The sequence below is a fragment of the Lytechinus variegatus genome, chromosome 1 (genome assembly GCF_018143015.1).
Source record: "Lytechinus variegatus isolate NC3 chromosome 1, Lvar_3.0, whole genome shotgun sequence".
Lineage (NCBI taxonomy): Eukaryota > Metazoa > Echinodermata > Echinoidea > Temnopleuroida > Toxopneustidae > Lytechinus > Lytechinus variegatus.
Genome location: NC_054740.1, coordinates 12,313,372 through 12,339,471, shown reverse-complemented (window position 1 = coordinate 12,339,471; position 26,100 = coordinate 12,313,372). Strand labels below are relative to the sequence as shown.

At 37.8% G+C, this 26,100-nt stretch overlaps 1 long non-coding RNA gene across 1 annotated transcript in view; it reads left to right on the top strand.

The window, feature by feature from the left end:
* LOC121406054 overlaps window positions 1-26,100 on the top strand; it is a 44,438-nt gene that overhangs the window by 5,630 nt on the left and 12,708 nt on the right. Inside the window, exons 2-3 of the long non-coding RNA XR_005968751.1 lie at window positions 13,860-13,908; window positions 16,750-16,962. This is a non-coding gene — a long non-coding RNA (uncharacterized LOC121406054). The remainder of the gene's footprint in view (window positions 1-13,859; window positions 13,909-16,749; window positions 16,963-26,100) is intronic.

Here is a 26,100-nt window from a genome sequence, read left to right as displayed (position 1 = left end):
AAGAGGGCACTTAGAAAAAAAAATTGAATGTTCATTTGATAGCCACTGTCTGTTGGTTTCCAATTAGTTTGTAGATTTTCCTGTAATAGGACATTATTGTGCAAATGACTAATCTCAAACTCTGGGAAGACAATACTCTAAACAAATTTTTCTAAATGATGCTTACGTAAAATATTCTCCAATTTGAAATAAAAATGTAGATACCCTCAGACAACAGTCTAACTCTGGGGTTTTCCTCATCTCTTGGCCCCCTAGGACAACGGTCTTGATCCCAACTTTGCTCTCCGTGTATACTCAATTTAAAGCCTGTCTTGTAAAGGGTCCATCTTGAATTATAAATTAGTATCATCTAGCATTCTAATGTTTACAATGGTGAAGAGGCAGTTTATTTTTTTCAGCCGTTGATTCTGTGTGAAAATTTGAAATTTTCAACACATTTCTTTATATCTATATCATATATGTTATTTCTTTTTTAGAACATATTTATTCATGATGTGGTCTCATAACAATTCATAATAGTTAAATGCACTTTACCAAAATTCACAATTTTAATAAAATTGCAAGCTAAATACTGGGTGACTGTAGCATAACAAATTCTAACTTAGCAGATGCTACAGAAAGTTGGATAATTTATCTTGAAGATTTTCAGATGAATTATCTTGAAGTTTTTCGGAAAGTGTTCCATGATAGCAAAAATGTTTCAAATGGGCACACTCGATTCAATTCATGTTACTATTTCCAGCTTTAAAATTCTTCCAGGACACAGCTTATGTGAGGTGGATTATATAAAGAGGATTATCTAGGGATTAATTCTGCACCTTTAGGAAATGGTCACTGGGAGTTTGTTTGTCTCTTTTCCAGTTATAAGCTATTATATCATGATGAAATGAAGAATCTGGAAAATATTTAGAGAATGAAAGATCAAATAAAGCAGAAAACGATGCAGTTGACAGCTTTTCTATGTACATGGATATGTGACTATTAAGTCAAAGAGTACCGATATATAAAGTTTTCTGCCTGTCCTTGGTATACACGATTAATTCAGTTTGGTGATCATGCACCTGATTTGAAAGCTTTTTCCTCCTCTCCCATGGCCATACGCAGCAGGGGGTAGAACCCCCTCCCCCCCAAAAAATAAATGAATAAATAAAACTTATCTGTTTATACCAAAAATTTTCACAAAATTCACCAACAGTGCACAAAATCCTTCAATTTCACGAAAGAACATATAAAAGCGCCCCATGACAAACTAGGTTCGCTGCGCTCTCGTGCCTTTGAGTTTATTCAAAGTATTTTGTGCATCTTGCACCCCAACCGAGATTTATATATTTTTTGCATATCCATGGCCACCATAATAAGCTGGACCTATTATAAGTCTCCTTTATGGACAGGTAATAATCATAGTTGTGTCTACAACCTTATGCAAATCACTGTGATTTTGCTTACTGAGAATGCAAGGGTCCATTCATTTCACCTGCACATCATGGATATTGCACCCATTTTCAGAAAAAAAGAAGAAAAATCTTCTGGAAGTAGACGATCTCCCGTTATATGCATGTTCATTATATTCACGCTTTATTATTAGTCACTATCAGATCAATCTTCATTTGATAACCGGTGTGTTGGCTCAGTTGGTAGAGAGTCTGCCTCAAAAGCGGGAGGGCGGGTATTCAAACCCCGCCCATCATATGTCAGACCAAAAGACGTTAAAAGATGGGAGTTGCTGCTACCCACTTTGGCGTTCAACGATTAAATTGATAGAGCTGCGTCGATATGGCGCTGCACAGTGGCTGCAGGGCCCACGATCAATCGGGGAAAACAAGTTTTCAGAGTATTTCTGTTTCAGATATCTATTTCGGTCGAACAATAAATTATAGATTTGGATTTGGATTCATTTTCCTTTTAATACTGCCATTGGATTTGAGCTTTAGGGGAAGTCTCTCATCACTCATTTTTTGGATGCACAAAGTTCATATTTTCTACAGCATATCATTGACTGTACTAAATATTTTTAACTGTCAGAACCCATTTCTAATGATGTGTTTTTAACTTTGTTGTGCATGTAAAAAGACAATTTGTCGACCATAGAAGGACTGAAGCTGCTAAAAGGGCGTTAACTTTGCATAACGTCTTTTCACCCCTAAGTTGGCACGATGACTGTTACTTTAATCCATTGTTCATGCAATGAAAAGGGAGTTTGTCTGAGACAAACCATGCACACATTTTCGATTTGCAGACAACAGAGTCGTGATAAGGGTTATTTGCATACACCATTTAAATGTTTGTCATGCTCAAATGTATGGGAAATGAAAAGGCATGGTTTTATAATGTAAAAGTATCAATGCCCTTTTTTATATACACTGTTGGTCAATAAACATCTCTTGACTAACTTTTTTGTCTATATATTTCTTATAAATCCACCTGGCTTTATAGTCACCATGCAGTCTTCATCCATTAGGACAAACTTTCGGGCTAATTTTTCCATTTGAATAAGATGAATAAAATACTGGACCATTTGGTAATTAGACCAAATGATACTTAGGCCAAATGTTCATTAGACCTAGTGATGCGTGGCCCAAGGACTATTTAGACTACACGAAATGTGGACCAGATGGATATAGCCCAAATGAAGATATCCCATCTGGAAATAAGAACCAAGTCCTTGGGCAGAAGATCTTGGGCTCCCATGGACTGATTCCAATCCAGTATGGGTTGTGGACAAATGCTGAAATGCAAAAATAAAAAGTTTTGTGATGTCATCATCGCTTTGGTACTCATAGTATTTGCAAACCTTTGATAATTCATGTCAATGTTTTTGAGTGTTTCCGATATTAATGTTTTCTCTTTGGAGACATGGATATCTATGTGCAGATAAGACACTGATTAGCTTTAACAGATTTTGTTGAAACACTACTGGAGGAGGTACAAGTCCAGTGTCTTTTAGTAAACATTTCCAGGTGAATTATCAACAACTTTGAGATACTTTCTAGAGTTCACACACTTAAAGGAATGAATGAATTTTGTTGAGAGTATAAAAAAATTTAAATGAGGGGTATACCTAGATACCCTTCTCATTATACTTTCGAACTAGTTTTCTGGAAATCGGTTCAGGAAACCAGTTTGGAAGATTCCATTTGACCAGCCGAAAGTGGTTTTCAAAACCACTTCACGTAAAGTGTCCTGATTGCTATTGGAAAGATTTCAGTGGGGATCACATGTTTCGTGCTAAATTTGAAACCACAGCATAGGCATTCTACAGACAGTGTGTGGAATAGCACGCTCAAACTGTGCGAAGTTTGCTTCCCGAAGAACGATAGTGTCCTCACGCTAAAACCAGTTGAACAAGGCAAAGCATTCTTGAAAATTACATCATGAGGTGGTTTTGTGAACTGGTTTGGAAGATCACTTCCAAGACCGCTTCGACCGTTCTCATGACACATTAAACTAGTTCAGGACAGTAATAACAACGAGGTCCTTATTCCACTTCCAAGTGTACAATAGCTGACTTTTAATGGAAGTTAAATAACTGGTTTAAAACATACCTCATTGATAATTTATGTAATGGAATTATACTCACTGCTTAATTCTTCTTTTCTTTCCCATCTAATTTTGCTTTACTATGAATATATCATTTGTCGTTTTTAGTTTTAGTGAGTTGACCCGTTTGTGTGCTTTGAAGCACCCTATGAATGAGGGGTCATCAAGCATTTCTATTTTTTATCATTTTGTTGTAGGTTTTAGAAGAGCAAACAAAAAATAAGAATAAACCTGTCTACTGTACACCTTACACATCTGAATAACTTGGACCATGCACCTTGTTGGTCCATGCTTGGACACATTTAAGAGGAGTACATGGGAGGAATTATGGGTAAAAAATGAACGAAAAGTGTTATCGACTAATGTTGATTTACTTGTCTTTCTGTAAGAGTTTTGTTTACAGTTTGAACTGTTATTAGTTCTCATAACATCCCATGATCTGGCAATAAAATAAATGGCCCAGACACAGAAACAGATAAAGAGTTCATGTTATATTTGCCTTGTAAACATCCTTAATTTTGTTCTACTTGCATTGTAGCTTGCCTTTTGATATCATCAAAGTGGGTCCATGTCACAATAAAGTAGAACATCAGATCAAAATGAGCAATAACAGCCCTTTGTCCCTTATTCCAGATGATTATATCATATCTTATTTCACTTTATTTATCTATGATTCTATATTTACTGAATGAATCCTGCCCAAATGCCTCCCCCCTTGCTTCTGACTATGACCTCGTTCTCATTATAGTTTCTGAAACTAGTTTACTGGAAACCGGTTCAGCGTGCTCAAATTGTGCGAAAATCGCTTCCCGAAGACAGTTGTGTCCTCACTTACGCTAAAACCAGTTTAATGCTCAAGGCAAAGTGATCATGAAAACTACATAGTGAGGTGGGTTTCTTAACCGTTTTGGAAGATTGCTTCCAATACATCTTCGACCATTCTCAGTCCTAGTTCCCACTAGTCTCCCGTAGACTAGATTTAAGATGGTAATGAGAACGGGGCCAATGATACCCCATCCTTCACATTTTGTTTTCTTTCCTCAGACCCCATTCCCTCTATCACCCCCTTGAAAACTAGTTTACTGGAAACCAGTTTGGAAGATTGCTTTGCTAGCGTTCCCATTCGATCACCTAAAAGTGGTTTTCACAACCACTTCACGAAACGCGACCCATTCATATCGGTAAATTGCTGATTCCACGGGGCTGATTCATCTACTACCAACTCGTCCACCTACCACATGGTCTACTTTCATGTAGTCTAATGCCATTATGTCCATCATTTTTTCGTCTAACAACCATTTGGTCCAATCATCACTTCGTCTAATCACCATTTTGACTATGACCATTTCGTCTCATAACCAGTTGGTCTATTATCCATTTCAATTTCATTCATTTTGCAAACAATTAACACTTATTCTTATTGGACCAAATGGTATATGGACTAAATTGGCTTTTTAGACGAAATGGTGAGTGAACGAATTAGACAATTAGGCAATTAGACCTTGTGGATAGTGGACGAACTGACTGTAAACGGAATGATTGATGGGTTGGCAATTGGATGAATTGGAAATAAACTTTCATATCCAACAATTTCCCCATGCCACTGAAGTAGCCTTCTGGAAAAAAAATGACAGTCCTCATAGACAAGTTAGACTCTTTTTTGTGCCCTCTCCCCCCCCAAAAAAAAAACTCACCCTCAAAAACAACAAGAAGCCAGCAGACAGACTAACTGACCCAGTAAAAAAGTCACCAACAAGACTTTTCATGAACAACAACTCTGAGGGCTCTGTTAATAAGTAACCAAAAAGGAAGTAATTAAATACAATGGTAACTGATTGCCTTGTTGACTCAAAAAGACATTGCCATTTTAATGTGTTTGTTGTTGTAAAAATTCCTAAACAGACTTTGGATTTTCAACCGGAACAGAAGTATATATAGATTTTTGGAGGGTAAATGTATCTTGAGCAGGAATAATGATAATAACGATGTGTCATTTCGTTTTTTTTTTTGATACCATCTTTTGTTGTAGTAAAGATGAGAAATAATATAGGGCTTGATAATAAGACAAGATACATTTGACAGATATGTTTTGAAGTTTCTCACACAAGTTGTAAGAATACTTGCAACTAGAAGGTAATTCTTCTCAATTCATACTGTGTATACGTGAACATGAGATTTGTTTGTGCTGAGTGCCCAGGAGGGCCACTTACATTGATGAGTGGATACCATGTGCGACCCCAAAAACACGTAAAAAGGATGTCTTTTTCAAGATAGGGCACGTTATATACGTAGCGTGATAAGGTGTCAAAAACACTTAAATGATGAAAGGAGGGTAGGCCTATCTATTTTTGCTATGAAAGCTACGTATTTAGGGTCTTTTGCCCCAAGAGTCAACACTAATAAACAATAAAAAAAAGACACTACATGTTTAGAGCACGATTAGCACGAGATGTGAGAGGTGGGGCTGTACTAAACCCAATGATGTAGGTCACGGTAAAACCGATGACTGATTGACGTCTGTGACATAACAATAGTAATATCGCTGTACTTGTTTAGGGGGTTAATTCAGGGAACTTGCGAAGAGTATCGTTTTGTTTCCAATACTTGTTAAGGGTAGGGTTTCACATGCCAATACTTGAGGGGTGCATTTTCAGAATATGGAAAATGCATGTTTAGGTTTTTTTTCAAGACCCCATGGTCGCGCATGGTATCCACTCGGCAATGAAAGTGGCCCCCCCCCCCCCCCCCCCCCCCCCGCTGAGTGTGCTAACTATGATATAAACTTGATGATACCTGATATCATTAAGAAAAGCACTCTTAGAACAAGAATGCATTTTACCAAGACTATCAATTGTTAAGAATGATCAAATGCATGTAATGATCTGTGTCACTGACGGATCGGGGGGGGGGGGGGACAGGCAAAGTCAGCCTGTGTTAGAGGGGCACAATCAAAATTTCTGATGTAAAAATGCAGTTAAAACAGAAGTTCCCCCCCCTCATTTGAAAGTGGAGACCTTTTTTCTTTCTTTTTTTTGCTTGTCAAACTTTTTAGTGGACGAATTGTCCTTACTTTTTGGTTAAAACCCTTTCTTTTTTTGCTTGTCAAACTTTTTAGTGGACGAATTGTCCTTACTTTTTGGTTAAAACCCTTTTTATTGTCAAATTTTTCCTCGAGAAATTTTGTCCCCCCCCCTTGCGAAATCCTGGATCCGCCCCTGATCTGTGTGAATTAAATATGAAATTACTACGAGAAGTAAGAAGGATATAATTGCAACACGCATATCATTTATGATAACTAGAATGTATTCTACCATGGTAAGTTGGTAACATTTTTCAGCATAGAAATAGGCTTCCGGTTTTTCTCATATATATTTGCTTCTTTATGACTTTTCTATTAGCTCTCGGTAATAGCATCCACAAAGGACATTTACTTCAATGTTTTTAGCATATTGGGCATGAATGGGGTCAATTTTCTTCTAACTGCCTTGCAATTCGGTCAGTGTCTACATTAGCAACAAGTGGCTCCATCAGTTTCATAGCTACAACTGTATTTCCGTTGGTGCTCTTGTGCAAATTTGCCTGGTTTCTCAGTTATGATATTTTTTGTCCTGAAGTGTTTTTGTGCAGTTTCAGTCCCCGAGGAAAACAGGAAGCAATATCATTGTTGATTGGCTTCTTCTCCCACTCCTTGAGGACGATGAGAGTGTGCCATTCTCAGACAGGAAGCTTTTGATTTTTATCCGACACGATACCAATTCAGGCAGGCGGGGGCCAACCCCTTCTGTCGGCCACTTATGCATCGTTGTTTTCGATGACACTTGTGGAACAAAAGATGCTCTCGCCCATGTTGTTTGCACAGTAAAAATAGAGCCCTCTCCCCCATCTTCTGGCTGCGACGATACTTTGGGAGAGGGGTGTTCACACCTGCACGATCACGAAACTTGTACCTGATGTGCATTGCAAGTAATTTCTCAGTATCACCCAATTTTTTTCTTATTCAAATCTACATTGTCCAGACAAGACTGGTGAAATATGCTCTTCCTGCTTCACATTAAAGTTTTCCATAATTCTCTTTCGCACTGCACAAATTACTGTGACCTTGGACAAATCTGTGCAAAAAAATGTTGCCTTATAATCTTGAAAAGTATATACTGTACTATTTTGTGGATATTTTCTCTCTTGTATATCCTAGTTGGTCTATATCTTGATAACTACACATACCTTGCTTTTACACCATCTATACTTCATAGTTTTTTTAAAGGGCTGGTGTGAATGCTCCTGATAGAGGGGTTAAAGGGAGGGGGAGGGGTGCAGCTGTGCACCTGGTTTCAGACTGTTTGTACCCTCAGCTTGTCCTCAATCCCCTTGGGCCAAGTACTATGGGTGCAGTTGTGATCTGGGAGGGGGGGGGGTGACCTCTAGGTCCAAATTCGCAATTTGGTTTTGGTTTGAAACCCTGGTTTATGAAGATTTCACGCATTAGCACAGTTATTAAAAATAAAAATCTGTATAGCTCTCCGATATTCAATCACTATAATCCGTTATTTAGATAAATTCAAGCATTGCAAAAATTCAAATGAAAAGTGATGATAACCATCACTCAACTATTTTTTACTTATAAGATCGGAACATTGGGTTAATACTTATATATGATTTGCATCATGCTTCCTTTACTAAACTTCTGGCAGATTTTGACTTTAAGTGATATTGAAATTTTTGAATTTCCCTCAAAATCATTCCAAAGGATATTTTGTATCAAGGGAAAGTTTTTGAGTGAGGTTGAGATTTAACAACAAATCTTAATTCTTGCCTCCCTTCTTTCTTCAAGATACCCTTATGTTTGGCTTGAAGATCACGGTGATTCCTCATGGGTTTTCTTGTTATATTCAAGATTCAAATTCAAATGCTTCAATCATGGAAGTTCAAACATGCATAAAAACAAGTAAAAAATGGTTCCTCTAGTTTGGCATGAAGAGAGAAATGATGATGTTTACATCTATAAAAAGCTCTCATTTGGGGTAAATATGTCAGGCATAAACAAACACTGAAAAACACAGACACTTTTCTTCAATTCCTCTTTTCTTACTGTTTATGTTCATGTTTACGTAGAAAAAATTGTTGTTTTACTCAAATTCCTGCTTTTATCCTCCACGTGTTTGCTGAAGGGGTAATATCAATTTCAAAATTGGATTGTAAAATTGAATATGAAGGAACAACGCACATGAAGCGGAGGTGCAAATATTTGCAGTTGGGAATTGGTACACGTACTTGTTTTGGGGCAGGGCCTTCTTTTTTTTTCTTCACCATTTTGCAGAGGTCTCGTGATCAAAGGTTGTAGTATATTCTGTATGCTTACCAAACGGTGTGTGGAGACTCGAATACAGAAGAATGGGAGCAACATTTTTTTAATTCCTTCTGGAAGAGAGTGACCTGGAATAAGTTCAGCGTTTGGAGAAAGAGAACAATCCCAAAATAATCTATTGATCAATTGTTTCAATACGGTACAATTAGATTATCTGTTGTTTTGTGTTGACAATCTGTAAAAATACAAGAAGCAACATATTTTCTTTCTCTTTTAACACTTGAGAGTATAGGAGACTTATTGCATATTGAGATTGATAACAGACCTGTACTGTATAAATACTTAGATATATATAGAGAGAGGTATTTGATTATTCATTTAACAAAACCAACTGATTTAGGAATTTTGTTCAAGGTATTTTAGATCTCAAGTTGTAAGACCTCTTTTGGATAAATTTTGCTTAAAGGGGAATCCAACCCAAATAAAAACTGGTTTTAATAAGGAAAAGAAAAATCAGACAAGTTGATAGGTGAAAGTTTGAACAATATTGGACAAACAAAACGAAAGATATGAATTTTTAAAAGTTGTAAATATTGGTAATCACTATACCCATGGAGATTTCAAATTGGCCGCATATGGGATGTCATAGTGATGTAAGGCAAGGACTACTCTTCCATGTACCCAATACATATTATGGCTAAAATGTAATTTTTCCCCAAAAGTTTTATTTCAAATTATATTTTTCTTTCATGAGGATATAAAACAATATACTACATGGGTTATATTTAGATTACTGCCCCAGGGGAATGGGTACTTAGGAGAAAACCACAATTCCCTGATAATAAAGTACATGGCCTATGGGAAAGTTGTCCTTGCCCCTTGTCATAATTTACTTACCCAGTTGCCAATTTGAAATCTACATAGTATGGGGGTGCGTTTATTCGACACTTTTTTACCCTAGAATCATGATTAGAATCATGATTCAAATCACGATTCTGCAGAATCACGATTGCGTTTAGTCGAAATTGAATATAATCATGATTAGAATCACAAACATGAAACACGAAAAAAGGGGCGTTTGGAAAGACGTTTCTGTAGAATCACGAACGAAAAAGATCGTATGAACGATATCGTGATTTGAATCATGATTCTATGACGTCATTGTGTCGTGCTTCTTCCGGGTTCGACTCAAAGGCGCGCGCTGTGTTTCGTGCAGGTTAATTTTCGTGTAGCAGTATTGCCAGCATTTACGAATTATCATTATTCTGTGTATTGTACCCCCGGGGTTGTACTGTAGCGTCATTTGTATATTTCATTGTTTTCATCCATCATTTCTTCAAGTTCCAAAGGCACAAATTGGACTGACGATGAACTCAGGGCTCTGCTTGTGCTTTGAGCTCAGCCTGAAGCACAAGCATCCCTTACCGGGATTCACAGAAATAAGACGATCCCTTTCAGCGGCGCTTGCGAGGGAGGGATTTCAACGGAGATGTGGCACCGCCTGTCGAGACAAAATTAACAGAATTCGTGCCCAGTACAGGACCATCATAGACAAGAAAAATCGATCGGGAGGTGGGAGGGAGGATGATGACCCCTTCTGGTTCCCGATCAAAAACAATACGAGGTACAATACACGGAATTCTGGAAGTAAAAGATTTATTTTTCGGAAGCCGAGTAAGCGTTGCACTTGCACAAACGATCGCGCGTTAGCTCTGGCGGCAGCAAAAATCTAGCAGCCGACGTGAAGTTAGAAACACGTGCGAAAATGTTGACCTATACTTCCTGGGTCAAACTGCACACTGTGATGCGCACTGGATCGGCCCGAATTCAGGGAGAAACAGCGTTAGAAAGAGGTCCTGTTAGAAAGATGGTCGTATAAACGCTGATTCTGTCGGATCGTGATTCATGCTGCTGTTTTGAATCATGATTCAAATGGTGATTCAAATCATGATTCTGGGTCGAGGTCGCATAAACGCAGCCTTAGTGATCTCAATTTTAAAGCAGCTATAACTTTCTTATTGCTTGTCCAATTTCTTTCAAACTTTCACCATTCTGTTTAATTTATTTTTCTCCTTCCCAACATAACATTTTATGGCCAAGGCTGGATTCCCCTTTAAGACCCCTGTTACATCTGAGAGATTCCCTACCTCGGGCCGGCCCGGGGCCTACCTCGGGTCGGAAAGAAATCAGATGTAAACATCCCAAACCTACCTCGGGCCACCTTTTAGCGAACCTACCCGAGACCACATCCAGAGGTAGTCTCGGGTAGGTATCGGGCCGGCCCCGGTCCACCGATTCGTAGATGTAAACGCACACAAGCTTTCGAACCTATCTTGGTCCGTTCGCCAGCTGTCAAATTACGTCATAGCGCGCGCTATCCCCTCCCCAGCCCCGTCGTTCTTCGAATGTTTTTGCGGCATGCGACATGTGAATTGTGATTGATAAAGTCTTTGATTTGAGTGAAAAGAAGCATTTTAACCGTATCCTTTTCAAGTCGATCATATCTTCAACGACTGTTGGGATCATCAGCATTCTTTCAGAATCTCGGGTAACTTCAATTAGCACGCGCGAATTATTCGGAGCCTAGATCGAGAGCGCCTTTTAAAGGTGTCAGCAATTGGATGCCGCTCGAAACAGTACAGATAGGGCGATAGGGGAGGGAATGAAGACTGTGATGTAAACAGACCACATTTCGGACTCGGTCCGTTCGCGAAGCTAATCCATCACTAATCCAGTCAAGGTTGCAAGTGGACTCGGTTGGGTCTCGGGTAGGAAACTTTCAGATGTAACAGGGGTCTTTGTGTGATATGAACCGGTTTACAGTATTTAAAAGCACAGTTTTCAAACTGATATTGAAGGGATGCTCCAGGCTGAAGATATTTATATCTCAATAAATAGAGTAAAATTCACAGAGCAAAATGCTGAAAATTTGATCAATTTGATAAACAAGTAACAAATTTATTGCATTTTAAAAGAACTGCATTGTTCGGTGAAACAGTTCTAAGCATGCTTTTATGAATATTCATTAGGTGGGCTGATGATGTCATATCCCAGCTTGTTCTTTTGTGTTTTATTATTTAAAAAAATTTGTTTTGTACCAAAAACTTAAACAATTGGATTGACAACTAATTAAGTGCATTAGTTATTTCATGTAATAACATAAGAAAAAGGAAAGTAGGGATATGACATCATCAGCCCACCTAATCATGCCTAGAACTGTTTCACCAGAATAATGCAAATCTTTAAAATTCAATAACTTTGTAATTTATTATCCACTATTTATTTTTATATAAATATCCTTAGCCCGGAGTGTCCCTATGGGCTCTAATATCAAAAGTACAAAGCACATTCTATGTTAATATATAGGTCTATATTTCTAGTACTCTCTTAGCACTGGGGATGTAGATTGGGAGGGCCTTAGGGTTACAAAAAAGGATTAAATGAAATCAAAGGAAAGTTAAAGGATGAAAATTGTTGTATCATGTAAGAGCCTACCACAAAATTTGATTTTAAAAGGCTAAAACTTTAGCTCTCTAATTTATAGAAGATGTTCTACCCTGTATCTTTTGTATGTCTTATTATGCCTTCTTCAAATTTTTGACAAATGACATCACTTCTTCTTGGTAGTTTGGTGGACTTTCTTTCACATCAACTTTCCTGAACTATCTGCAAGCCAACTTGTAGTGATTTTATGTTTTCCAATACCCATTATATTACACTTTTGCTCTGTGAAAATGACACACTATTTACATACTATGTTAAAATATCTGTTTTACATTATATGTGTTACCCATCCCCTAACAGCCCCTTACAAACTCTACCAGTCTTTCCTTCTGGTGTGAGCCAGACAAAATTCCAGTCAGAACCCGTTGGCCTAGACTGCATGCATGTAAATCAGAATTGATGCTGGCCAAAATTCTGTGTGCCCGTTCCCCACCAAAATTTAGATATCCCCGGATGGACCTATTTGCCAAAATAGGGGCCATCCAAAAAGCTGTCAACGGGAAAGGGGTATAAGATGCTCACTGAAGCAAATAACATTGACTTTCTATCTACCCACCATTGCCAAAGTGATGCCTAGAAAATTGAGTTTGGAAATTCATACTGGAATGCTCCTCAGGGGGCAAGGCAGAATCTGATCTGATCATTGGGGCTAAGATTTGTTTGTCAAACGGTACATAAAGGACAATTATCATAATTACATTACAACTTGTATTTCAGATACTGGATGAAATAAGTTGTGTACCCCCAGGGTCCTGTTACGGATAAGTTACTTTTATTGTAATTTTGTCATCCAATTGTAACTACCATGGCAACACTGCTCAAGATTGGTAAACTGCCGATTCGCCTATATCCAACTCGTCCACTCATCACATGGTCTACCTTCATTTAGTCTAATGCCATTCTGTCCATCAACCTTTTGTTTTACAGCCATTTGGTCCAATAATCACTTCGTCTAATCACCATTTTGTCTATGACCAGTTGGTCTAATACCCATTTTCTTTTCATTCATTTCCCCAAATTGGCGCTTAGTCCAATTAGACCAAATGGTATGTGGTCTAAATGGTTATTGGAATAACTGGCTATTAAACAAAATGGTGAGTGGATGAATGGCAATTAGACCATGTGGACAGTGGACAAACTGATGGTAGACCAAATGATAGTAGACGAGTTAGGAATTGGACAAATTGGCATTGGACCAATCGGAAATAAACCTCAAGATCCAATCAAATTTAAAGAATTCAATGGAAAATACCATTGAAGTAATTTTTATGCAACAGGTTTATTCAATCTATCTTAGGTACTATTGTTAATAACGGTAGTGCACATCATTTTATCAAGAGTGCAAGAAAGTCACCTTTCATATGGAATTAGGCCCGCATGGTGTGTTTGAGGTCTCATTCATATCATAAGCCTACCTATGATAGCCAAGGGAACAAGTTTTCTATCCGTGACCTTTGTATACCAATGTTCATTGGTCTTTCTATTCTGTTCTTTCCTCTTTTTCTCCCACCACCAGGTTCAGATATTGACCAGAGCCTAGCCTGACAATGGACATGGCCCTACAGGTAACCCACTCAAAGCACACTCACCTTTGAGCAAATTGTACTTTGATTTTCCCTCTTCATGCACTCCTAGTTCTTCTCTTCTCTCCTCTTTTTCTTATCTTTTCGATTTTTTTTCTTCAGATCTTTGGTGTACCTTATTATTTCTGTCCCTGGGTAAAAAGGAAATGACTCAGCGTCAAACAAACAACAATATATGAAAACGTGTTTAAACAGCAATCTTTGAGTGCATGTGGCCATGCCACTCAAACCTCAAAAGCAAACCCAACGGTCCTTAAAGTTTTTGTTTGTTCTCTCTTCTGTCTTCCATCCCCTCTTTCTTCATTATTTCTCCTTTTTTCTTCTTTCTCTCCCTCTCCCTCTATCTTTCTCTTTTCTTTCCTCCCTTCTCTATTTTATTTTTTTTCTTCATTTTTTTCTGGTACAACTAGCTTTCTCTCTCCCTCTGTCTCTTCTGTTCTATTTCTTTCTGTTTCCTATCCCCCCTTTCTCTCTTGACATCTCTGTCTGTCCCTGACTTTATTCATTCATGTACTCATATTTCTCTAGTTTATCATGGAGATATTTCATCAGTCTATCTTCCCCTCTTCTCTCACTCATTTTCTCTTCCCCTCTACTTCTTTCTACTTCCATCGCTCTCTTCTTTTCATGCCCTCTCTCTTTCTCTCGCTCGTGCTCTATCTTCCTCTCATTCTTTCCCCTTTCTCTCCCAATCTTTTTTTCCCTATCCTTCTCTCACCCCCCCCCCTCTTTTTCCCCTTCTCTCTCCATTTCACACTTATTTTGGATATTGTTCAATTTGAACATGGGATTAGCCACATCCCAACAAAGGAGGCGATGAGGGTTCCATTTCATGGGAGAAGGGATTTTACCAGGTACCTCGCAATGACCCTGACAAGCCCACATCATGGAGCTATTCCTGTAGCCAACCCTCCTCTGAACATGGCAGACACAAATGTAAAAGTGGCTGTGTTACGAGACTACAGGGGCCTCTCTCTCTCTCTCTCTCTCTCTCTGGTAGCTCCTTTCATACTGTGTTGTTGTTGTTGTTTTGGTTAAATATCAAACTTCAAGTTGTGACATATATGTAGTCTCTGCCCAAGGTGATAATTTGCGATTGACTGAAACTTGCCACAGACCAAAAAGGGTTCAGAATGGTAGATGCTTTCAAGCAATTTGGGAATCAAACCAAGAGGCATTAGATAGAAAAGGTGACTATGCCATGCCACACACTGTCTCTCCTTGTTTTCTATTAAAAATGAATACCTACATTCAAAGGTTATTTCCTGTCATTACCTATAGAGACCGATAATTGCCAGGAAAATCACAGGTAGTTACATCTCATGCCATTGGTCAAGGTTTCATTCATGGTTAGAGATTTCTAAAATGAGCAATTCTCAGAGCTTGAAAGAATGGCATTGAGATCGATTCCGTGGTACCTCTTCGAACATGGGGAAGCTTTGAATACCAGAATCAATTGTTATTCTGAAGATAAACCTGTTTCTTTTATCTAACTACTCTCATAGCTTTTAACGGTCAAGTCCGCCCCAGGAAAATGTTGATATGAATAAATAGAGAAAAATCAGACAAGCATAATGCTGAAGATTTCATCAAAATCGGATGTAAAATGAAAAAGGGTGGCATTTTAAAATTGTGCTCATTTTTCACAAACCAGTGATAATGCACAAGTCGGTGATATGCAACCCTAACCCTAACTCACTCACTCACTATTTCTTTTGTTTTTTATTGTTTGATTTATACAATTTTTCCTTTTTTACAGATTTGACAATAAGGACCAACTTGACTGAAACATATAGTATTGAACAATGCTAATTCCACATGTTCAGGGAGGAATTAATTGATGTGTCATTTGACAATGAGGAGAAAATTTGAATATTTCATATAATAAAATACAAAAGAAATAGTGAGTGGATGACGTTATCACTCTCCTCATTTGCATACTAACTAGGATGTACATATAACTGTTTTGATAAATTAAGCGAAACTTTAAATGTCATAAATATTTTACATCCGATTGTGATGAAATTTTCAGTGTTATGCTTGTTGAATTTTTCTCTTTTTATTCAAGTTAACTTTTTGTTGGGGTGGACTTGTCCTTTAAACCAAATGAATGCTGAAATGAAAATATTGGTAATCAAGTGATAAGGGTCCTATACCTCTATCTATGTAAGGTATTCAGAGAAAGGCTTGGCATGAAATAATTTTCAGAAATAAGGGATAAAATTGCATTGATAAACTTACAGTTCTTGGAACTGTAAGTTTATCAATGCACCACTCATAGGTGGTGCACTTTTTATGTGTCTACATGTATATGTATTTCACAATCAAAAGAGGTAGGTGTATCCCAAACCCATAGAGATGAATGAAGACAAATTCTTGACATTTTTCATAACAGTAAATACCTTTGAAGTACTTTCCCCATTAGTTATTTGCATCAGATATTTGCGTCACTGTTTAAGAAATAAAATCAAACCATACATCAGAGTCGTACCTGGGATTGAATTACAGCTGTCATTTTAGAACCCAAATGCATTATTTCCCAATCTTCTCTCTCTCTCTCTCTCTTCCATATCAAATACAGTTGGGATCAAGATTTAGAGTTGTTGCAAAAGAAAAAAAAGTTTTCGGCAGAGCCATAAATCTCCTGACCAAGTTCTGGATCAAAAGAGCGGCACAAATCAAGGAACGCCAACTCCCATCCAAAGAGGAAATGGTTACGCTCAAATTGGCACCTCTATACTGCTTATGCAAACCCCCATAATAATTTGATTTCTCACTTGGGCAACCAACCGACCTGATATTCCCTTTGCTTCCACCATACAGCGGATAAAACAATAGGAGTGGAAATCGGTGGCTGTCACGCTAGCAGCGTATCTCCCTGCCTGAGTTGCTGCTGCCTTGTACACAGGATGTTTGGGTGACTGTGCGGGGGCCAAGTTTATCAGACTAAAAAAAAACTGGGCCTGCTGGAGGAACCATCCATCGCTGCTGCTACTACGCCTCTTTCAAAAGTTCAAAGGTCATGGTTCAACCAAGGTGTGTATGACCCAATTGATGAGATTATAATTCCTTCTGTTAAGGTCACATGATCATATTTTTTCGTGAGGTGTGGCTGTTGGAACACTTGAAAATCATGATATTCCAAGTTTTTATCCCTGCCCCTGTGGCTAAGTGAGTGTGACCAATCTGATAATCTGATCCAAGCTGATCATCGGATTTACTCTTAGTTCCAGAGATAGAACTGTATCTTCTACTGAATTTGGTCATTCTCATATATATTGGACAAAGACCATCTGGGGCCTTCATCACAATGCTTAGAGATGGATCATAAAGTTGATTGGTATGATTGATTGCACATCATGTACGATGTCATCGCTTGTGATTGCACATTATGAACGATGTAATCAATTGTGATTGCATATCATGAACAATGTAATCAATTGTGATTGCACATCATGAACGATGTAATCAATTGTGATTGCACATCATGAACGATGTAATCAATTGTGATTGCACATCATGAACGATGTAATCAATTTTGATTGCACATTATGAACGTTAAAATCAGCACTACTATCAAGCACTGAGATTTGTGTTATGGGGGCCCGGGTTATAGTAGCCAAACGGGTAGGCCTATCAACTCAATACATATGTATTCTACCTTTCAAAGGTGCTAACTCACTTAAATAAAAACCTTTCCAATTCCAAACACCAAAGTTGGACAAGGAAAGAAATTATTCTAGGACCAGGGCCCATTCTATACAGACCTCACAATTGTAACTATGATCAGGGGTTACGGAATGATTTTTCAAAGTAGAGGGGGGGATTGTGCTAAAATTGGGGACTCATCATGTGACAAATAATCGCTCAAGCCCACCCCCCACCCCAGTTTTGCAGCCCCCAACCATGGTAACAGTGCTCATCAGCCACTCAAATTAAGATTACCATGGGAATTATTATGATAAACCAAATACTATAATCATAAGTCATAGGTCATAGGGGCACAGACTTGCAATTGCAGGGCCAGCCGCGGTGCAATATCCATGACAAGAACAAATTTGATATTGATTAGATAAGAACTGATAATTTACACCAATCTATTGCTTGTCAAATTCATATCTCAAAAACTAGACAATTTCGTCGTACTAACTTTCAAATTAGCAAACCAATGCTGCTCAAAGGCAAGGGCATGTTGCATGCTTGAAAAGGTAACTGGAAAAATTATTTTTAACCAATTTGAAATCTAGGTTTTGCATTTGAGCTTTTAAATATTCATTTCAAGGTTAGAAGTTATGAACCCAAGGGATTGTTTTTCTACAATCATTATTTTATGTTTAAAGATTGGGTAATTTCAAGTTTGCCGCTGGTGTTTGTGTCAAAAGCACAACACTTGATATTATGTTACAAAAATCTGTATGGCAAGTTCCCCCAAGTCTGCGCACTCCCCCTTGTCTGCGCACACGCGTATCCGCGTGATACTAGTAAATGAAGATACGTAAGGAACACAAACTTTACACATGCAATACATAGACAGATATTCAGTAAAAAAATCCGACTCAAAATGGTGGGAAAAATAATGAATTTTGGGCATTTTATGTGACGACCTCAAATGCAGCCTTTCTCATCAAAACCCTGAATCGTGTGCAAAGTGAATGAATCATAGCACCGGTTTTGTTTAAGGATTGGTGTTGTGCTGGTATAATCATTTGGGCTAACACTAATACCAATAGATTAACACCGATCTTAAAAACACCCAATGCTTTGCAACATGAAAAAAAACACTGCTTGAAATGTATAAAATGTCCCTTTAGTTTACAAAAATGTAGATGCACCTGGATTTGCACCATTGATCAAGATAAGCATGATAGTATGCCAGAAATTTAGGAATTTTCAAATCTATTGGGGGGGGGGGTTATCAATGAATAGAAAGGTTGTGTAGGGTGTCACCACTGATAGAAGTGTGCGTTTTGATGTTCAGTTTATTTTTACATGGTGCTCTAGTAGATGCATTATTAATGAAATCAACATTTGGCTATGTCAGGAGACATTCAGTAAGAAATACTCCAGTATTTTCTTGAAACCTTGCATTATTTCCTGAATTATATGCTATCAGAGTAATATACTAAAGCTTTTTAGTTAGTTATAGAAAAATCTTTTGGGATAGCTATAGTATTGATCCCTGAATATCCAATCTAGAAGAACATCAGTGTCCAGTTGCCGTTAGATCAAACGCACTACGGAGACAGAAAGTAGTGTATTAAAGTTCATGGTTATGACTGGGAAAGAAAAAAAGTGGCAAACCTCCAAGCTATCTGAACATATCTTTGTAAAAGTGGCTTCTCGGACACTTAACCTCTCTCCACCTCCCCCTCCCCTATTCCTCATAGATACCCCACTTTTAGTTTATTCCTCTATGATGGATTATGAAGTGACAATCTTTAGTTTCTTGAACCAGGACAATAAGAGCTTTGCAAATTTATAGATATGTGCCTGTGTTTAACTGACATTTACAGTGATTTATGAGCTTCTGTATGTTTGTTTAGCCCAGTTTGAACTTGTAAACTCTTGGCATAAAATAGGAAGTGGTGATCCTCTGTCCCCCATCCCGCCCTCAGAAATCTAACAGGCAAGGAAGGAGCTGTCTTATGTTAAAACAACGGGGTGTTAAATTAGTGGACAAATGAGTAATCAAAAGATATGGAATTGGTATGCAGATTTTGAATCGGCAACCAGAATTGTGATATCCAGTCTTTCCCTTTTTCTTTCTCCGAGGCATCCTAACAGCGAGGGCAGCATAAATCTGTTCTCATTTGTCTGAATTATATGATAAAATTGATTTTATAGACTTCAGCAATTGATGCCACAGAGCCAATTCTCTCTAATCTTTAGCATTATTACAAAATGAATGGTATCAACAGTATGGAAAGTTTTCTTTTGGGGCAGTTCATACAAGAATCATATTGATTATTAATTACTATTGTTTAATTATTCTTCTGAATGTGTAACCAATTGACTCATCATAAAACCTAAAACTAGCCAGCATAATGACTTCCAATGTATTCAAAATCTTTATAATACCATCCCATATTTCTCATTTTACATTTTAACCTGAATTATAGTGTTTTTGTTAAATTGTAGATAAATGTTTGCACTGTCGCAGCTATATATACTATATATGTAGATATCGCACATGGCCAGATCTTCATGAGGGTTAGTTCATTGATACACTTTCCCCTACCTCCAAACCGAGATAGCGACGATAAAACATAGAGGAGGCTCGGCGGCAATAATCTGTTTAGCAGTGCAAAACGTTGTCAGCGGACCGGAGTTGTTTCTGCTATTTCCTGCAAATTTTGGTGTCAATCTAGGTCCGGCGATCGGGCAGAATGCCTTTCATTCACGCCAGAAGACAGGAGAGGGGATTGAATTTGAATCTGGTATGCTCCCCGCAAGGGAAGCCGTTCGTAATGCTTCTAACAGACCCAAAGGTGAAGATAATGGAGGAAAAAAAGAAAACGTTTTTTAAAGCAAAACCCACTTTTTCTCCATTTTGGCATTGTCTGTCTCAGCAATGATCTTAGAATATATCTTTAATTTTATCATTTGCTCTCTACTCCATTTTGGATATTGCTGAGAAAAGTTGATGGAAGGTATTAATTTAACATCTTTTGTAGTCTTATTTCATCTTCTGCATTTGAATGAAATATGCATTGATCTGTAACCATACACTATCTGTGTAGAATAATGATTAGTAATGTAATTAGATTTACCTCCCTCTTTTAATTCCCCCTTTTCCGTATTAATTTTTTGTAAAGACTTGCAGGGTATAGGTGCAATTGTATCACCATTTAAAGCAGAATGATAATGCAAACATGTGTTTTCATTGATACAATTTCCCACATATTAAAAACATAAAATTTGAATTTTTATACTTGATTGGGTTTTTTTGCTCCACTCCAAATATACCTTTAAAATAATTTTTAAATTGGTGTTTTATAAATTTGATTTTGTCTCATGTTGGAAATCTCTGCCTCACAAAGGAAATAAAAGCTTATAAATTTGCATACAGATTCCAAAGAAGTAGAATAGAATTCCATTTGTCAATGAAACAAACTTGAAATATATTCTTGAAGCCTGTGAAGAAGGCTAGTTCCTGCCCATCTTCGTAAATACCTATGCATGATGATAACTCCATCTGGTATACAAGGAATGTGTGTTGATTTTTCCAGCTCTTGTTTGTCACGATATTTTTTCCAAACTCGAGAGTTTTCTCAACTCTGTCTCTTTTTTCGCCTCCCTATTTTCATGCTTTTTCCATGCTTTTGGTTTGTCTTTCATGATCTCTCACACTTGCGTTCTATATATGTCACACCTCCCCCCCCACCCCAACATTCCCTGCTGCTGTGCATGTTTTTTTGTTTTTTGCAACTCTTCCTACCTTTATTCCTCCCTCATTCCACCCTCTTCTCTCACATTTTCTCTCTCTTCTCTCCCTAGTCCTTCCCATCATTTTCTTTTTTACTCCATCTTACCACTCCCTCCTTTCCTTCTGTCCATCATGTCATCCTTTTCTCATTTCCTTCATTTCCTGTTTTTTTCCCTCCCATCTCTCTCCCTTTCATTTGCTCCTTTCTCTATGTTTCCCTTCCCTCCATCTTACACTCTTTCCTTCTGTCATCAATCCATTCACTCCTCTTTCCTTCCCCCACCATCCACCTCTCTCTCTTCTCTTTAATACCCTTTTTACACAGGATTTTCTTAGCCCCGGACTATCCTTAATCCCGTACTATTTTTTTTTCCTTTTCACATATGCCAAATTGTTATTGCTAACCCCGGATAAGGAATGCTTGCTTTTCACACACGAAACTCGCTAGCCCCGGACTAGTGGTAGCTCATGGTTTAAATACGTTTGTCGATCATTCGTAGTACAAGTACTTCACTCGTACACTTTTTACACACGCTAAAATTTCCTTAACCCCGTACTATAGGTGGGGCTAAATTGCCATTTAGCCCCACCTATAGTACGGGGTTAAGATTAGCCCACTCTCGTTTTACACTAGCAATCTTAACCCCATACTATCGCTCATAGCACCGCAATTGCTGGGATAACCCTGCTTTTTTGCAGGGCCAAATAATCCTGTACTAAAGGTGGGGTTAGCCCACTTTGCAAAAAAGCTGTGTAAAAAGAAAGTGGGCTAAGCTTAACCCCGTACTATAGGTGGGGCTAAATGGCAATCTAGCCCCACCTATAGTATGGGGTTAAGGAAATTTTATCGTGTGTGAAAAGGGTATAGCTATCCTTCCATCCGGGGGGGGGGGGCATTTACATTGACGAGTGGATACCATGCACGACCATAAAAACATGTATAAGGATGTCTTTTTCAAGAAAGGGCACATTACGTAATAACGTAATAAGGGTGTCAAAAACACTAAAATAATGAAAAAAAAGGTATCTATTTTCGATAGGAAAGCTACATTTTGAGGGTCAAATTTGCGAGGGTATATAAAATAAAAAAACTAAAATGTTTTATAAAGAGTGTACTTTTTGCCCCAAGAGTCAACGCTAAGTGTTTAGAGTATGATTTGCACTAGTGGGGCTGTACTAAGCCCAATGATGTAGGTAAAGGTAAAACCGACGACCAACGTCGGTGTAACAATTGAAATATAGCTGTACTTGTTTTGGGGTTCAATTCAGGGAATACTTTGCCAATACTATTGTTTTGTTTCCAATACTTGTTAAGGGTAGGGTTTCATATGCCATTAAGGGGTGCATTTTCAAAATATGGAAAATACGTGTTTAGGGTGCTTTTTGAGCTCTCATGGTCGCGCATGGTATCCACTCGTCAATGGAAGTGACCCCCCCCCCAGTTCCATCTCTTCCACTCCTCTTTTCCCTCCCTTTCTCTACCCAGCACTCCATCTTAAACCACCCTTTCCATTCATTAATTTCCTTCTGTCCATCATTTCAGCCTTCCTTCCCTCCTTCCCTTTATCTCCCTCTACTCCCTCCAAGAGCCGTTCCGGAGACCCCATTTTTTAAGACCAAGATTTAGTTCCTGAGCCCCCTATTTTCGACTTTGGTGTGGCACATAGGTATCACATTATAATTCAAGTATCTCCACCCGCCCCCGCATATGAACATGCCCTCACAATGACATGTGCTTCCACAAAAAAAAATTGTTCTGTCCTTACTACTTGAAGTAAATATTTGATTTGTCATTATGTTACTTTGAAAATTGAAACTGAAAGAGGAAATGTAGGGGTAATTATATGAAAAGTGGAAAAAAGATGATGATTTTCAGTCATCTTTATTTTGAGTTTAATTTATTGTATATATTGTCATCAGTGATATAGCTACAGTGGTCTGCAATGGTCGGCCCAACCAGCATAGAAAATTTCTGACCACCACTCATCATGAAAAACACTATTTCTGACCACCACTAATTTCAAACAACTCCTTGCAAAGAAGAATTGCACTTTGCGTTAATTTCCATCTTTAATCTTGTTTTACTTGCATAATTTACAATAAACATTCTTATAGTTGTTATTTTATTTCAAAGATTTGCTAATGTCAGGTCGTTCATTCGCTTTTGGCTTTGAGATCACTAACTTGGCCTAAAAGTATGTTGTATTGCCGTGAAATTGTGACCACCAATAAAAATGCTCTAGCCCCAACCGTGATTGTCATCATATCATTCATTAATATTGACATAAACATAAATTGATATAATATTATTTATGTAAACATAAATTATGAACCACAAAGAAGGCCAAATTTTTCACCTTTCAAAGTGGCACTGGATTGAACCGGACGTAACAATAGGACAATGATTCTAAATTTGTTTCCGCAGCCTTGTTTGTTTCACACAGTCAAAAGAACGCATTATTGTCTCTCTGAGGCTGTGTTCAAACTACAGTGTTTATTGTGGGTTTTTCAAAGACATTTATTTTTTAACACATCTGTGTTCAAGCCATTTTCTTTTTGATTTTCAAAGTACCAGTATGCTAAACACCAAGAGGTGCATTTTTGAGAGTGTATCAACATGTTTTTGCAGAATCACAGTCAATGAAAATTTGTTTTAACAAATGTTCAGTCTTCAGAGATCCCTGTCACTATTCTATGATGTCATCATGATAGTGACCTCCCAGTCTGGACATGCCTTGCATATGTCCTGAGTTGACCAATTGATACTTTGTGGCCAAACTGCACACATACAGCTTGTAATGGTTATATCTTTCAGAAAAGGGGAACATCAGTTTTGATGAAGCATCCCTTGAATGCTATCCTGCAGCAGGGATAAAAAAAACTTCACATGGGGCCCAGGGCTCTCTCGCCTCCAAAATGCCCACAAAAGCAATGGAAAACTAAAAAAAAAGGAGCTCCTAAAAGCCCCATAGAGTCTACTGTAAGCTAGTGAGATTAAAAGTTGCCCCAGGAAGTTTTCATAATCTATTTTCTCTCTCAGGCAGTAACCGTTTTTTTGTGTTGCCATTTTGGTTTGTGATTCCAGCTTAATAAACTAGCTTGAACACACCCTAGCTGTGGCATAGGTTGCAGACACGTTGGCACTATGAAAAAAGCCACACTTTATGGATGAGCAAGAACCATTTGGGACATTGATGAATCGGATCTCTGCAATTCAGCTTTCCTTTCATAACCATTTAACTGAACAAAGACAGAGAGGGAAATAAAAACCCTTATTAAAGTCATTATTTCTAGCCACAAAATAATGTGCTTGCTCTGCTAAATGTTTTGATATTGTTTGTTACTGCATTCCTCCAAATACAGTTTTGCCAATTAAAACAAATTGGGGTTGGTTTTATAAAGTTTATTCTAGACATAACGCAGGAAAATTATGAAGCAGTGTGGGAAATTTGTCTCCATTTAATTGTTACTGCTACTTGTAAAGTAAAAAGTTGCAAATTTTTCTACTTAGTTTGGCAAATTTCTAGGACTTCTGACATATGTGAGGGTTTTATCGGTAATACCACTTGATCTTCTTAATATGGCAAGTTCCAGATAAAAGGAATTATATCTGTACATGTGTCGGCCAGATGTACATGAAATCATCATTTAATTAGAAACTCTTTGTAATATTGTACTTTGTCTTGGACCTAATTTAAAGGTCAAGTCCACCCCCAAAAAAATGCGGATTTGAATAAATAAATAAAAAAATAAAAATAGCACTGAAAATTTCATCAAAATCGGATTCAAAGTAAGAAAGTTATGACATTTTTAAATTTCACTTATTTTTCACTAAACAGTGATATACACAATTCAGTGACATGCGAATGGGACAGTCAATCATGTCCTTCACTCACTATTTCTTTTGTTTTTTTTTCTTGTTTGAATTATACAATAATCAATTTTTTACACATTTGACATTAAGGACCAACTTGACTAACCATATAGTATTAAGCAATGCTAATTCTACAGGTTCAGGGAGGAATTAATGATATTAATCGTTGTTTCACTTGACAATGAGGAAAACATTTTCATATACTAAAATACAAAAATAAATAGTGAGTGGATGACATCATCAGGCTAGTCATTTGCATATCGACCAGGCTATGCATCTAAATGTTTTGTGAAATCAAGCAAAACATTAAGATGTCATAGCTTTCTTATTTTACAACCGATTTTGATGAAATGTTTAGTGTTATGCTTGTTGGATTTTTCTCTTTTTATTCAAATCAGCTTTTTGTTGGGGTGGACTTGTCCTTTAACCAAGAAATCAAAGACTTGTCTTTAGACAATTTGACAGAATGGTACATGGGGATTAATTTCTTTTTGGTCCTCAGGCAAGGGGGTAGGCTGGGGTGCACTGGGTGCACGTGAACCCTCCCGCTGGGGCAGAGGAGTTCTGACACTGGCAAGTAATACCCCTTTCATAAACCCAATTATGCGGCTAATAGCAGCATAATTTGGTCGTAATATTGGAGGAGGACAAGAGTAATCCACATTATTTTGATGCTGCTATTATCCGCATAATAGCAGCATCGGGACAAGATTTTGAGTTTATGAACGCATTTCCAAATAATGCGGATAATTGCCATGGTGCGGTCACAAGGTCACCCTTTCCCAACACAACCGCATCAGAGGGGGCGTGTCCAGTTGTCATGACGATTATCCGCCTTTTTCAGGACGAGCGCTCGTAAAAATAATGCGGCTTA